General features: G+C 43.7%; 1 long non-coding RNA gene across 1 annotated transcript; it reads right to left on the reverse strand.

Moving 5' to 3' along the window:
* Positions 1 to 2,610: 2,610 nt before the first annotated feature.
* Positions 2,611 to 5,934, reverse strand: LOC116353125 (uncharacterized). Its single transcript, XR_004202505.1, has 5 exons — positions 5,489 to 5,934; positions 4,534 to 5,358; positions 3,885 to 4,396; positions 3,244 to 3,761; positions 2,611 to 3,154 (listed from the first exon to the last, which is right to left on the reverse strand). It is a non-coding gene; the product is annotated as an uncharacterized LOC116353125 (long non-coding RNA).
* Positions 5,935 to 14,183: the final 8,249 nt, after the last annotated feature.

The raw sequence follows: 14,183 nt of genomic DNA on the forward strand, positions 1-14,183 counted from the left end.
TTTATACGGCCCTCAGGATCTCATCATGGTTTTTCTGTGCATTCAAATCGACAATCAATAAAATGCAATTGTGTTTGTTGTGCGTAGCTTATGCCTTAGCTTATACCATAACCCCAATATGGGGCACTCTGTTCACAACGTGGACATCAGCAAACCGCTTGCTCACACAACGTCATACACGTGGTCTGCGGTTGTGAGGCCGGTTGGACTGCCAAATTCTCTAAAACAACATTGGAGGTGGCTTATGATAGAGAACATTAAATTATCTGGCGACTGCTCGTGGACATTCCTGCGGTCAAAATTCCAATTGCATACTCCTAAACTTGAGACATCTGTGGCATTGTGTTATGTGACGAAACTGCACATTTTAGAGTGGTCTTTTATTGTCCCTAACACAAGGGGCACCTATGTAATGATCATGCTTTTTCATCAGCTTCTTGATAATCCATCCACCTGACAGGTATGGCATATCTTGGCAAAGGGGAAATGCTCACTAACAGGGAAGTGTCACAAAATGTGTGTATGGAACATTTCTGGGAACTTTTATTTCAGCTCAGGAAACATGGAACCAACACTTTACATTTTTCTTCAGTGGTACAACACCACAACTCAAAAAAAGCTAATCAGAGAAGTGGTTTGTTCAAATAAACAACCAAGCCCTCCAAGTTTGGTAACTTTAGAGCTTCTGGGTGTGTCAGAGAATCCAGCTGACCAGCGGGGCAGTGATTACCTTTCCCAACCCAGCCCAAGGAACAGTCAAGAAGGGTGCAGCTCGACCCTTAGGGCAGAGGCAGCCTCTCAGCGCAGGGAGCCAGGGGCGGAACATGTGCACCTCAGAGCACCCATCCAACCAGGAAACCTCCCCCTTCTGCAGAAGCACAATGAGTCAGTGTGTGTTCGTTATACAACCCTCCCTCCAACTGACACCCCACAAATGTTTTGGAATTAGTCAAGCCCTGTACACAGGTGTAGTGACTAACATACAGTTAAGACATAAATCATTGGGCTGTTTGTGACAGCCTGGGCTAAATGAAGCATGGCACATTTTGATCTGTGGTGTAGTTGTGGCAACATGTCAGGGATTACAGCTGCATAAATTCAGGTTTGGGAATTGATGATAAATAATGTGTCATAATAAATGTGACAATGTGTCATTACTGACTACACCCTCAGAGTAATCAAACCTGTAGTCTTGGACCATGATAAAACAGTCAAATGATCTGGTCATTTTGGAAAGGTTTGGAAATGCACCAATGACTACAACCCAGAAAATACATATTGGACAGAAATATAAACGCAACATGTAAAGTGTTGGTCCCATGTTTCATGAGCTGAAAAAAAAGATCCCAGAAATGTTCTATATGCACAAAAAGCTTGTTTCTCTCAGATTGTGAAAACATTTGTTTACATCCCTGTTAGTGAGCAGTTCTTCTTTGCCAAGATAAGCCATCCACCTGACAGGTGTGGCACATTAAGAAGCTGATTAAACAGCATGAAACAGGTTCACCTTGTGCTGGGGACAATAAAAGGCCACTAAAACATGCAGTTTTGTCACAACACAATGCCACAGATGTTTGTAGAGGGAGCATGGAATTGGCATGCTGACTGCAGGAATGTCCACCAGAGCTGTTGCCAGAGAATGTGATGTTAATTTCTCTACCATAAGCTGCCTCCAACTTTGTTTCAGAAAATGTGTCAGTACGTCCAACCGGCCTCACAATCGCAGACCACATGTAACCATGCCAGCCCAGGACCTCCACATCCATCTGAGACCAGACACCCAGACAGCTGATTAAACTGAGGAGAATTTCTTTCTGTAATAAAGCACTTTTGTGAGGAAAAGCTCATTCTGATTAGCTGGGCCCGGCTCCCAAGTGGGTGGGCCTATGGCCCACTCATGGCTGCGCCCCTTTCCAGTCATGTGAAATTCATAGATTAGGGCCTATTCAATTTGATTTCAATTGAACTGTAACTCAGTAAAATCTTAGAAATTCTTATATGTTGCGTTTATATTTTTGTTCAGTATAGTTTGGGATTGGAAACAAACCAGCTACACATAGAGTAATTTGGGAGTACAATACAAAGGCCAGTCTGACTGAACCATTAAACCGTTGCTTCTGCCAGTTCCACACACACACCTCATAGTAGCATCCAGTCTGGAATCAGCCACCCTGCTCAGGCTTGACACAGTGATCATGACTGAGCACATTACCCAGCCTCACACTGGCACCCATCCACACAAGTCGAAGGACTGGTGACCAAACCAGAAGTATTGGCACAGGTTTCAGGGCAGGCATTGGTACACACCTTGTAGTGAGAGTTCACTGGGCATGACATGGCTGTATGGAGGGGAAAGACATTTTGTCTTTGTAAACATAATACATGTTGAATTCAGTTTTAAGCCAGAAAGGATCTTGCATCATCCACTTACAGCATTCGTCTCCCCTCCATGGCTAGACCTTGGCTGCGGCTTCATAAAATACAAACATAGATTTTTTTTATTTTTCTACCTTTATTTAACTAGGCAAGTCAGTTAAGAACAAATTCTTATTTTCAATGATGGCCTAGGAACAGTGGTTTAACTGCCTGTTCAGGAGCAGAACGACAGATTTGTACTAATCAGCTCGGGGATTCGAACTTGCAACCTTTCGGTTACTAGTCCAACGCTCTAAACACTAGGCTACCCTGCCGCCCCAATAATCCTTCAGGCTGCCACAGTACTTTGCCATATCCCTTCAAGACACACACAGGGGCCTTTACACAGTTGTCCAAGAAAGGTTGTGTGTCTACTGTGGCGTGGCAGTCTCTGAAGAGGCCAGCAGGAGCTGAGAGGACTCCACAGAAATGCTCCAACTTGAACTCAGCCGCCAAGGTCCAGTTACACTCTGGGCAGATGACCCCAGACAGGAAAACGTCACGGACCATCTGAGTGTCATCTGTAGCAGCGCTGTTGAAGTTTCAACACCACCCACATGCCTTGCCAGCGTAGGCAGGAGGAGATAACAGCTGTATGAAGTCAGGTCCACCGTACGTGATCACTGCCCCATTGTCCATTTCCACCTGTGTTGTCAGACCAGACAGCATAGCAATGATACTCTCCTGGTGGACCGGAAGGTTCCAGGAAGCCCTTTTCACCTTGAGACAAAGGTCAGACCTGAAACATCACATCAACGTTTAAACAGATTTATTATAGCTCAAGACGAATACTATCATTAGGATAAAGGCTGCTACTATAAAACACACCTCAACCATCCCCCTCTGCTGCGGTTCCACAGTCATTCAGTCCCTTGTACCTCAGGTGTAGCTGACCTTGCTGTATATATAAAATGTATCTGCTCCATTCTTGGCATATGTCTGGTTTAGGAAATGGGGGCTTCTTGATATGCCCATATGGAGATCAAAGCTATGCCCATCATAGGTCCAAGTGCCTGCCTCCCACCACTTTGCACTTCCCTGAAACTGGCGCTGGATAGCAGTCACGGGGTCCATTTTGGATCCTACACTCTGTTCCACTGGAACAGGTGGTGTCAGTGCATGATAGCTAGCTGTGACCGACAAGAGAAGCAACCTGGCAATGATCATGGGCGTAAAACACTGCCTTGATCTTGTGGCACAAACCGTCAGAGGCAGCCGCACTCAGTGTTGGGGACACACTTCCCACCACTATGGAAGAACCCAGGTTTACACGAGACGCCACACAATTGTTGGGCACAGGGATGGAGCGCACAGGTTGTATTCAATGTTGGCTGGACAGTACAGATCTGTACAGGACATAGGAAGGGAAATTTAGCAAATGTATGGATCATGCAGAGGTTCACATCAACTGATTAGTTGAAATAGTCATCAATACAGAGCAAAAGGATTTATCAACTCAAACTACTTACCACAATAATCTGAAGCCTCCATTCATCTACGTTTGCCCCTTCCTCCTGGCAAGCAGCGGTGTAACTTGAGAGAATCTGACACAGGGCAGTCTGCTTGTCATTGTTGTAGCAGAGGTCGTAGACAGTTGTCAAAGGCAGCGTTTGGGGTTGACCATCCCGTGGCAGTTCTGGAACACTCCCTCAGTAGTCCCTGCCTAAATAGAGAACCTGATCCTGATGGGACATTGGGGATTGTTCACAGTCGTCACATCCACACATTCAACAACGTTACTAGTTTTCCAGCGCCTCACAGCCATAGATGTCCCCGTCGTCTGTTAGATAGTCCTCTGGGTCCGCGTTGAAGTTCCCACACAGGCCATAGAGTGATCCAGAGAAGACCATGGGCACTTGGACAGTCAGGAGGTTCCAGTTGTATGTGACCAGGACACCAAAGTCAGTCTCAATACACGTGAAGAGCTCTTCACTTTACCTTGGCTCAACACTGAGGGAAGGCTCAAAATAATCCCATTCACCTGAAACAAGATTGAGAAGTAGTCAAAAGGGCATGTCCAAGACGAGATGAAATTACAAATCTTCTGACACTGATAGTTTAGACAATAGTGCAGACAGGGAACTCTATTCAATATGTATCCAAAGCAGGCCAACTCACTACAACTACTTCATCCCAGTAATGAGAGATCTCAATAGAGTAACCATGGACCATCCTCCTGACACTGGGCCTGGACACAGGTGACATTCTTGGAGGAAGGATGGCAGGTGCACTGCTTCCGACACTGGCGGTCCATCCAGAACATCTCCTTGGGCAGGTAGTAGAGACCTTGATGGCTGCAGCCACACCTGCTGTCTGGGACACAATGGCTGCCACTGAGCAGATAGCCGTCCTTGCACTGGGAGGTAGCTGGCCTCTGACATATGTCAGAGTAGGCCTGCATCGACCTACAGACAGCAGAAGGAGCTCCATCAGAAGCACATTGGTCAGCCTTGCAGCTGCAGACGTCCTGTTCAGGAACAACATGGACGTGGCTCTGCAGCAGCCTGAAAGTCCACAGCCGCCACAGTTCCATCAGGGGTGGCAAAGTCATTAGTTGCATTGTGGCTGTAGTTTCCACAGAGAACACACAGTGAACCAGACAGCTCCGGTGCCACTTCCAATTCAAGGTTCTGATGCCAGTCATACCGCAGCATCAGGCCAAAGTCTGTTTCCAAGACAACGCTGGAGCTGCTAGGGTTTAAAGGCAGAGAGCCGGTGGCCAGGGCTAGGGGCAGGTTCCTCTGCTGTCTATTGATCTGCAAAAGCAACAAGACAGTATGGACATGTACTAGCCACAATCACAGCAAAGTGTTACTACTGACAAAGGTGCAGTAGTAAGAATCCCCTATACAGAGCAGATGTTAGACTCTGAAGCGAAGACAGGCTTTCCGTCCTTCTTTACACACAGCCTGTGAGGTCCACAGTGCATCTACTCACAGGGATCTGCAGATACAAAAACAAAGTAGTCAGTGGTTATGTTGCCTGAATAATTTTTTTATTGTATTTTCTTAATAAGGTTGAAAAGTAAAATGACCTATAGAGCCATGAGCTCATCTCTAGTTGTAGTACATACCTTGTTTTTCACACATGGCTAGATACTGTAGTTCATGTTAACATTAGTCAGGGGAGGGAAAACAAAGTCAGACTCCAAGTTAGAACCTGGCTTCAGGTCAGCAAGGTCGTAAGTGAAGTTGTCAATGTCCTGTTAAGAACACTCTCCAGCGCCTATGTGGAGGATCAGGCTATAGGACATTCCCATGTTAAAACTAAAATGAGGCTAATGAGATTTCTTCAGTCTGAAAAAGCTATAAATTGTACAAATACTAGTCGAGGAGAGCAGATCATTTAAAAAAAATGAAACTAAATGTTGGAACATTGCATTTGCAGAAAATTACTGTCCCAGCTCACACTGCTCACCTGTAAGTAAAACCTACTGTATATGTTTCACGCCAAGCTAAGAGCACTGAGCAGTGTGCAAGTACTGGAAAACAGATAACACTATCAGGGCAGGTGTCAGATTGCACCTGGCTCAGCAGCCAATGAGAGAATTCAGAGCACAGTTCCTAGTTCCTGACCTCTGTCTGGTGTGCACCTGTGCGCACATTCTCAGGAAGCTCCCATGTTGCCAGGGATCACAACAACAGTGGGACAAAACATCGCAGTGGTCTAGAATCAACTCAGCAAAGCTAGAAGTGTCAACACGACTTGAGGTGAGTGATGCTTTCCAGTATAAACTTAGATCATAGCAAGAGCCTTGATAAAGAGATGTCATCTGTAAGGCTAACTACATTACAATTATCCACTTTCAGCACTGTCTTGTATAATTTAGGCGGTGGAGCTGTGAAGAAACGGCTTTAGTATTTTTTGCATGAGCAATTAAATAAAACTCTGCAATACTTATTTTGTAAGAACACAGGTCCGTGTGTTCAATCAAGACTAGTTCATGATTGACAGTCAACAAGGGGGTTATAATGCTTAAAGAGGGAGAACCACTACAGAAAAGCTTTGTTTTAATATGGACATCCCCTAAAGCATAGCCTACAGACAAAGGTGCTCTGTTAACAAGTATGTTCAATTTAAACCCTAACCTCAGTTACTGCGCTGCCAACAATCCTAAATAGCTTAGTTTTAATCAACACCAATGTGAATAAGACAGAGAGGAAAGAGAGGTGACTGTCTAAACTGTAGCTTCAACACTTTACATTATGCATGTCAAAAGCCATTATAAGCTGCCAGACAATGCACTAATCTGGCACTGCTTGTCAGATGGCTGTAAGCTTCCATTGGAGGACCCATGACCACCTGATTAACAAATGGGAGAGAAGGGCCTAATTAGGAGTCTATGAAGGTGCCCCCAGCATTACCATGACATTAAATGGCACTATGCTAAGGGATAGAATATCCACTAGCCAGGGCAGGCTGGCACGATATCCAGGGAGGTCAATGTCTTCATTATCTCAAGAACTGAGACACAGGTAGCCCCACCTCACTAATAACACAAAACTATACAAATAGTTACTCAACTGTTGAGTCTTGAGTGGTTTAAGGGAGAGGCAACATAACAGTATGTTGCATATGTGAATTACATGAGATATTTCACAAGGTATTTCATGTTAGTTTACCCGGAGTGATGATTCACACCACACATACCTGCCCTTTCCCGATTATGTGCAGTCCCATTTTAAGTCTATTCAAGTGATACCTTTAAGTAAGGTAAATAGATATAAGAATTTGTTCTTAACTGACTTGCCTAGTTAATTTTTTTTTTAAATTAAATATTAAATTGATTGTTAGTCTTGTAGTGTAGGGGCCCCATCTAACAAAAACATCTCAAGTAGCTATGGTATAACTTATTAAGAGAAGGTTTACAACTCGGTATTGGCATACAGTAATTGGCCTGCATGTCAATCCAAGGCTTGGGCCAAGACTTACGACTTTTGTCTTGCATGATCAAACAGGCTGATATTTCACTTGAGTCACAATGATGGGAATGACATGGGATGGCACACCTAACAGGTAAAGGCAGCATGAGGGAACCAGGCGTAGCCTTTTGGGGGTCCACACCTCATGCCCTCTTGACATGTCCAGTCAGTAATTCAGCCATTATTATTACAAGTTTAGATAGCTGGGTAAAAGAATTTACCAATTTATACATACTTTTTTTATACCTGACATGGGCTAATTCAGTGACTCAAAACAATAGGAAACTACTGATGCCCAACCAAGTTTCAAAATTGCACCTTGTGTATTCTACTACTCTAACGCTCAACAGTAAGTTGAGACCCCGACTGAGTTCTTTAAAAAAAACACACAAAAACAACTCAGCCGGGGCGCTAGGCGACCGCCTGTGTCACATGTCCAGGGCCAGCCCACGAGGAAACACAGAAATAACCTGAAGGGCTCCATCAATCTACTATTTCAAGAGTTTTGCAATGACCTTGCACACAGAAGTCACATACACATTGTATGGAAATATACAACAGACCAAGGCATGCTAAACCATAAGAGAGATGCAGTACTTACACCTGGAACAGCAACATAAACGTAACTGTTCTGAACAAAAACAGTTGTTTAGTTGGAGCAAATTAACAGAAAAACAACTGTATTTAAATGGTCGTATTTGCTGAAGAAAGACACTGCTAACCCCAAATTCACACACATGATCATCATTAATGATAATTGAAGCATTTGCACAGGTAGCCCAATTCTGATAGTTCTTTCACTAAGATCACATCAGATCATTTCACTTTCAAAATAACAATTAGTGAGAAGAAAAAAAATCTGCCTGTCTAAACGCAGCCATGGACTGAATTGCAGTTGGTAACTGATCTACAAATAACTTTGCATTATAAATAACTATTCATTATTATTTATAGATCAGTCAGACAGTGACACTTTGCCCACAATGTATCACGTATTTGATGCTCTCGAACACCGGTAAGGTGTTGAAAGCTGGCCCTAATTAGCTCAGATTTACAGATGAGTGTGAGCTCATGGAGGGAACAACATGACCACGTGTCACACTGTAATACCTCTCTCTGTCGAAGAAGGGCTGTCAAATTGAATTCAATATTACAACCAAATGATAGCGCTTTCAATTCAGAACATTGCAAAGGAAAAAATACTTCCAGACAACTGCCGTGCCGCATATGTGTCTGTGTATTGTATAGGCCTAGGTTTACAGTAACACAAGGGACTTTTTTCATATCTTCCCTGTAAAAAAAAACTTCTGCACAAACATGTCAATGACGTATTTGGGGTATTTCTTTCTACTAAGCGATGTGACAAATCGCTAGTGAATTCCCTTTTTGTTTCGAACAAGTTCCTCTGAACTTGGCCCTTGCTGCATCACAGTGCATCCTGTCACCGGCGCGTGAACATCTTGCAGGTTCATTTTAGTCTCATAATAGCCTATTGTGAAACACAGCCAGTCGCACGGTGCAGAAAGTCATTGTAGGTGAGTACCTTTTGAGTGGGCGGCAGACAGACTCAAATGTATCATTTTAAGACAACCCTATAATTTATAGACTATGACATTATAGAAGAGAGTATGGAAGTTGACAACATGAAAATGCTTTATTTAAAATATTTTGGTGTTATTGGAATATTTAGTTTAAATGGTCTTGCAATGCCTCGACACAAATTGAGTAAATGTCAGCTTGTGTTCTGTTGTTGGTTGTCTGGGGCTGATATATTCATACAAACATGATCAATTAGTCTACAGTAGCCTCAGTCTTGCCTACATAGGCGACCAGGAAACCTTTGCAGAGATTCTGTAATGTGTTGGCTACCTGAACAAGGTGAACATCTTTTTGCATCTTTTATGATCATTTTCATATGAGATCAAAAACCTTGGTGAAAGTTGGAGGAAAGGGTATTATGGATTTCTACCTAGGCTAAATAGGCATATTGGTATGTGTTTTGTTGTCTTGGCAATATTGCTCTCAGTTGGAACAGAAACCATTCACCCTCCATGTGCACTGCAGTGTACTGTATTTTCTTCTGCACAGCTGCCAAGCAGAACGAGTTTGCCTTTATAACTATCTCATCAGCCAACTAATGACTAAGATTGGGAATATTTTTTCCAACCACCAGGCAGGCTACTGAACCTAAGCATTGTTTGTGAGCTGTCCTAACTGTGTAATGATAATGAATCACAGAACGTTTTCTCATACAAAAAGTGTCTGGATTGAAACTCTGAAGCAGTTATAAAAATGTTGCATATTTATTCTCAACCACATAGTTGAGGTGATACTAGTGTTTTGTGAAGTTTGTTTATTAGCAGTCATTAACATTGGACCTATAGGCTGCTACCTGCCTCACTGCCCTTTATATGATGCACTCTAAATAGTTACAGTAAGCTACATTTGCAATTCAAATGTAAAGACTAGTCCCATAAGGAAGCAGGTTTATGGTCTGAACTTTTGACTTTAACCAGTTGTGTTGATAAGGGCTGTTGCATCAGACCGATAAGAAGCGATCACACAGTCAGGCTTTATGACTTAGCATGAAACACAGACAAGGCAGTCATTTTCTCACTTCCTGTCTTGTACACACGTGTCCCTGTGTGTCAAGTTTTCCCCCAAAGAGTGGTGGGACCCCACATCAACATCAAATGGTTTAAACTTGGTGGGAGAAGTCTGTACACATAGCAGCCAAGGGAGAGGATTTCAAACATTTGTTTTAATCAAGTGTATTTCTGAGAGGCATGTGAGACCCAGCTGTGAAGGTCTAGATTATGGAGAGGCTCGGATGAACATGGAATACTGAAATCCTTCAGTGGGCTTGAAACCTCAGGTTTCAAGCTCACTGACGGATTTCAAGCTCACTGTCTAGGTCAGTGTTTACACTAGATTATTTTTCAGGCAGGATGCAAAGGCCCTTAAATCAATATACAAGTCTTCTAATAGTTTCAATTGAAATCACTTGAAGACTTCTTCTCTTAGGGAACAGAGCTAGGCTGAGGAGTCGGCCACAGCTTTACAGGTGTAGGGAAAACACTGGTCTGCTGTTGCATTAACAAAACAATGAACAGCAGCAGCATCTCTCCATCAAATGGCTGTTGAAGATGTTTTGTCTAATTGAATAGCATTAAAGTTTCCCTGAAAGAGACACAGTATAATCCTGTATAATACTGCTACGCAAGTCAGCGTGCCATAGGCCAACCACATCACATGTACATTGTGCTGTATTTCCGTAATGGTGGTAGTGGCAGTCAGCACAGTGGTAATCATCATGTCAGAATCACTTCCTTAGTCTTGTGACTGTCTCAGTTGTCTGTAGTTCCTGTTGTTGGTCGGTCAGTCAGACAGACAGACAGACAGACAGACAGACAGACAGACAGACAGACAGACACTCAGGCAGACAGACAGCAGAATCTTGAGCCTTCTTAAAAATGTTCCATTTGGTTTTGCATGTCTGCAAAGGGATGGTCACATCTTCTCTGTGTACTTTGCTACTGTGGGTTTCATTTTTTTCATTTGGTTCACACACGCAGCCACCCAATGCCACACTCTTATGTTGCCTGGTGCTGAATTGCTTCATGGCAACCTGTGTGCATGCTCTCAATAGCAGGTAATGTGCTCTGACTGTATTGTTTGTGTTTATGTGCGTATTTACCTGCTCCATAATTGCTATTCGTGGCCTGTTGCCATAGTGTAAGGGACATTTGTTGTTTATGGGTTCTAGAAATAATATATTTGCATTCAACTCACCTAGATAAATGTTTTCTGTGGAGGGGACAGTTGAGTAAACATTTCAATATGAATATTTTCTCCCTTCACTGAACAATAGAAAGCAGAGCTACCACATTTTGCAATTGAATGGCATTGAATAACAAATCATCAGGTAGCATTCACTCTCTCTCCTTCTCCCCTTCCCCCTCTCTTGCTCACTTGGTTCGTTCTGTCTGTTATTCTTTTGCTCTCTTTTTATATTTATGTCTGTTTGTTCTTACTGTGCTGTATGACAAAAGTTGAATCTAGCTTCTCTCTCTCTCTCTGTGTCTCTCTCTCCCCTAATTTCTCAGCTATCTTAACACATCAGTGGGTTTTTTTCACGCACGTCAGTCATGACAGCAGTGTGTGTTCGTGAGAGACAGAGGCATTTATTCACCTAGCTGCCTGTATGGAAATAATGTATGTATATGTCTGTGCGCATAATTTTTATTTGTGTGTTTGTTGGATTATGTGGTAGTGTTGTTGGTGGGGAGTGTTATCATTCAGAATGAAACCCTGTAAACAAGATCAAGATGTTCTCTGGGATGGGCTTAGCCAGTGAGGTATGCTGCTCTGCTCAACGTGCATGTGTGCTGGGAAAAAAACATAAGGGAAACAAATGGCAGAAAAACAAGGCCAGTTGACAAAACACCTTTCCATGACAGACTGACCAGATTAATCCAGGTGAAAGCTATGATGCCTTATTGATGTACCTTGTTAAATCGACATCAATCCGTATAAATGAAGGGGAGGAGACAGGTTACATAAGGATTTTTAAGCTTTGAGACAATTGAAACATGAAATGTGTGTGTGTGCCATTCATAGGGTGAAGATTTAAGATTGAAGTGCTTTTGAACGGGTATGGTAGTAGGTGCCAGGCACACAGGTTTGTGTGTCAAGAACTGCAGTGCTGCTGGGTTTTTCATACTCAACAGTTTCCTGTGTGTATCAAGAAGGGTCCACCACCCAAAGGGAAGTATTGGAGTCCACATGGGCCAGCATCCCTGTGGAATGCTTTCGACTCCTTCTAGAATCCATGCCCTGATGAATTGAGACTGTTCTGAGGGCAAGTCAATATCAGGAAGGTGTTCCTAATGTTCTGTACACTAAGTGTAGGTTGCAGAAGAAGCTTCCGCTTAGTGCTGCACTCTTGATTTAGGATGCATAGATTTATGATAATCTATGATCTTTGTAGCTCTGTGGCTTCTGGGCAGGCCTCTTCTCTCTCCTTCATTGGGAGGCCACTGCTTATGATAAGGTGCAAATTGTGGCCTAGTAAAATCCTGCATGGATACCAACGCAAATTCAATCGCCATTCAAATATACAAGAATATATTACCCAATTTAGAGAAATAAAACCATCTCGCAGGAGGCGTTTTGATTCTGAGGCAATGGACTGTGTTGATAAATGTTTCCAAATTGTATCAGCTTATTATTTCACCCAAAGCATCTCTGACTAAACTAGATTGGATACAGAGGGGGATTTTATTTGGGGCTGCTACTTAGGTTGTTGAGAGATTTACTGCAGCTCTCTGTGAGGCGTGAGAAGAACGCAGCACACTGGTCTCCCTCTGAAATCAATCGCTCTCCTGTCATCTGATTAACACCTTAAACTAACATATGTCTCCATCCATGACCTGCTTATTCAAGCCTGGTAATTTAGAAGCCCAGTCCACGCATCTCTCCCCGTCTCCCTCTGCGGCCCTCCAGGATGGTGATTTGTTTACCATGGCAGTGTGAAGACATCTGGAGCCAAGGCGAACACGTACAAATGAGATTATAGCCCATAGACTCCCGATCCTCAGGCCTTTCTCAAGCATCAAATCCCCTGCTGAACTAGTGAACTGAGATGGAGGAGACTCAGTTACTCTCCACTCCCTCCCCCGCCACCACTATAGCCACCTCTCCCTCTTTCTTTTTACTGACTTCCCCTCACCATTATGGTTCGGGAGTCTATGGGCCATAATCTCATTTATACCTGTTGCTTTGACTCTTGATGTCTTCACACTGCCATGGTAAACAAATGTACGGCAACACTGTCCTAACTGGAAGTGCAACTGGACTTCCGTAACATATTAATGGTGGAGAGGGCAGTGAGGATAGGGGGTAGGAGGTTGGTGGAAACTCCTGGTGTACAGCCTGTCCAATGTCCCAACAACAGTCATTAGCTAGAGGAAGTAGGGTCCCTGTACACAATGGGCATCGCTGACAATGAGGGGGAGGGCAGTAGCAGCAGCATTTGCTCCAGTTCTCTAAGGAGGAATTCTCCCACCACTCTAACCCTGGTTCCCTGGTAGGGCAAAGGTTTCTGGGCCCGTGCCAGGGAGCCGTGTTATATTTGAGCACCGAGGCGTCATCCGTCCAGTCGGACATAGACTAGGGAAGAGGTCATTCCCAAGCCTGAGCCCATTTTAAAAATACAGCCAATTGTACTGCGGCTGGCCAGCTGGTTGTCGAGGCTTTGTTTAGCTAGGAACAGCTGTGTTCCACATCTGTGTGTTGGGGAGATGAGCGAATAGAGGAATAGAACAGACTCTGTTCTGGGCCTGCTGCCACCAGGAAGTAGTGGGAGGTTTCTCAAGAAGGCGGCAGGAAAAAGTCCCACTCACAGACAAAACCAATGTGACTGTTGGGCCATCTTCCAAAGTGGAGCCGACAGAAACGTAAATATTTGTTTAGTTACAAATAACTTTTTAGTGTCTAAGCGGAGGGTGACAGAGTTTAATGGCTGACACGACGTAAATCCTAATGATTAATAATGGCTGGTTAGAACAAAGCACTGTGGCCTTACACACCATTCAAACCGTTACACACACACACAGTACACACAATCACACAATACAAAATGTAAAAGTACACCGAGTCACACACAGTCCCACACTGTTACCCAGATGGAAGGGGAAAGTGTTGAAAAGGCAATTCATGCCAGCTGGCTGAGACTGAGTGTTTAGAGAGGGACAGGGTTACTTTCTGCTGAGCACTGGGAAACACAGTTTACATCCACCCCTACCCCTGAGACAAGATATACATCGTCCTTTAACATCAGGACAG

This window comes from Oncorhynchus kisutch, linkage group LG13 (genome assembly GCF_002021735.2).
Source record: "Oncorhynchus kisutch isolate 150728-3 linkage group LG13, Okis_V2, whole genome shotgun sequence".
Lineage (NCBI taxonomy): Eukaryota > Metazoa > Chordata > Actinopteri > Salmoniformes > Salmonidae > Oncorhynchus > Oncorhynchus kisutch.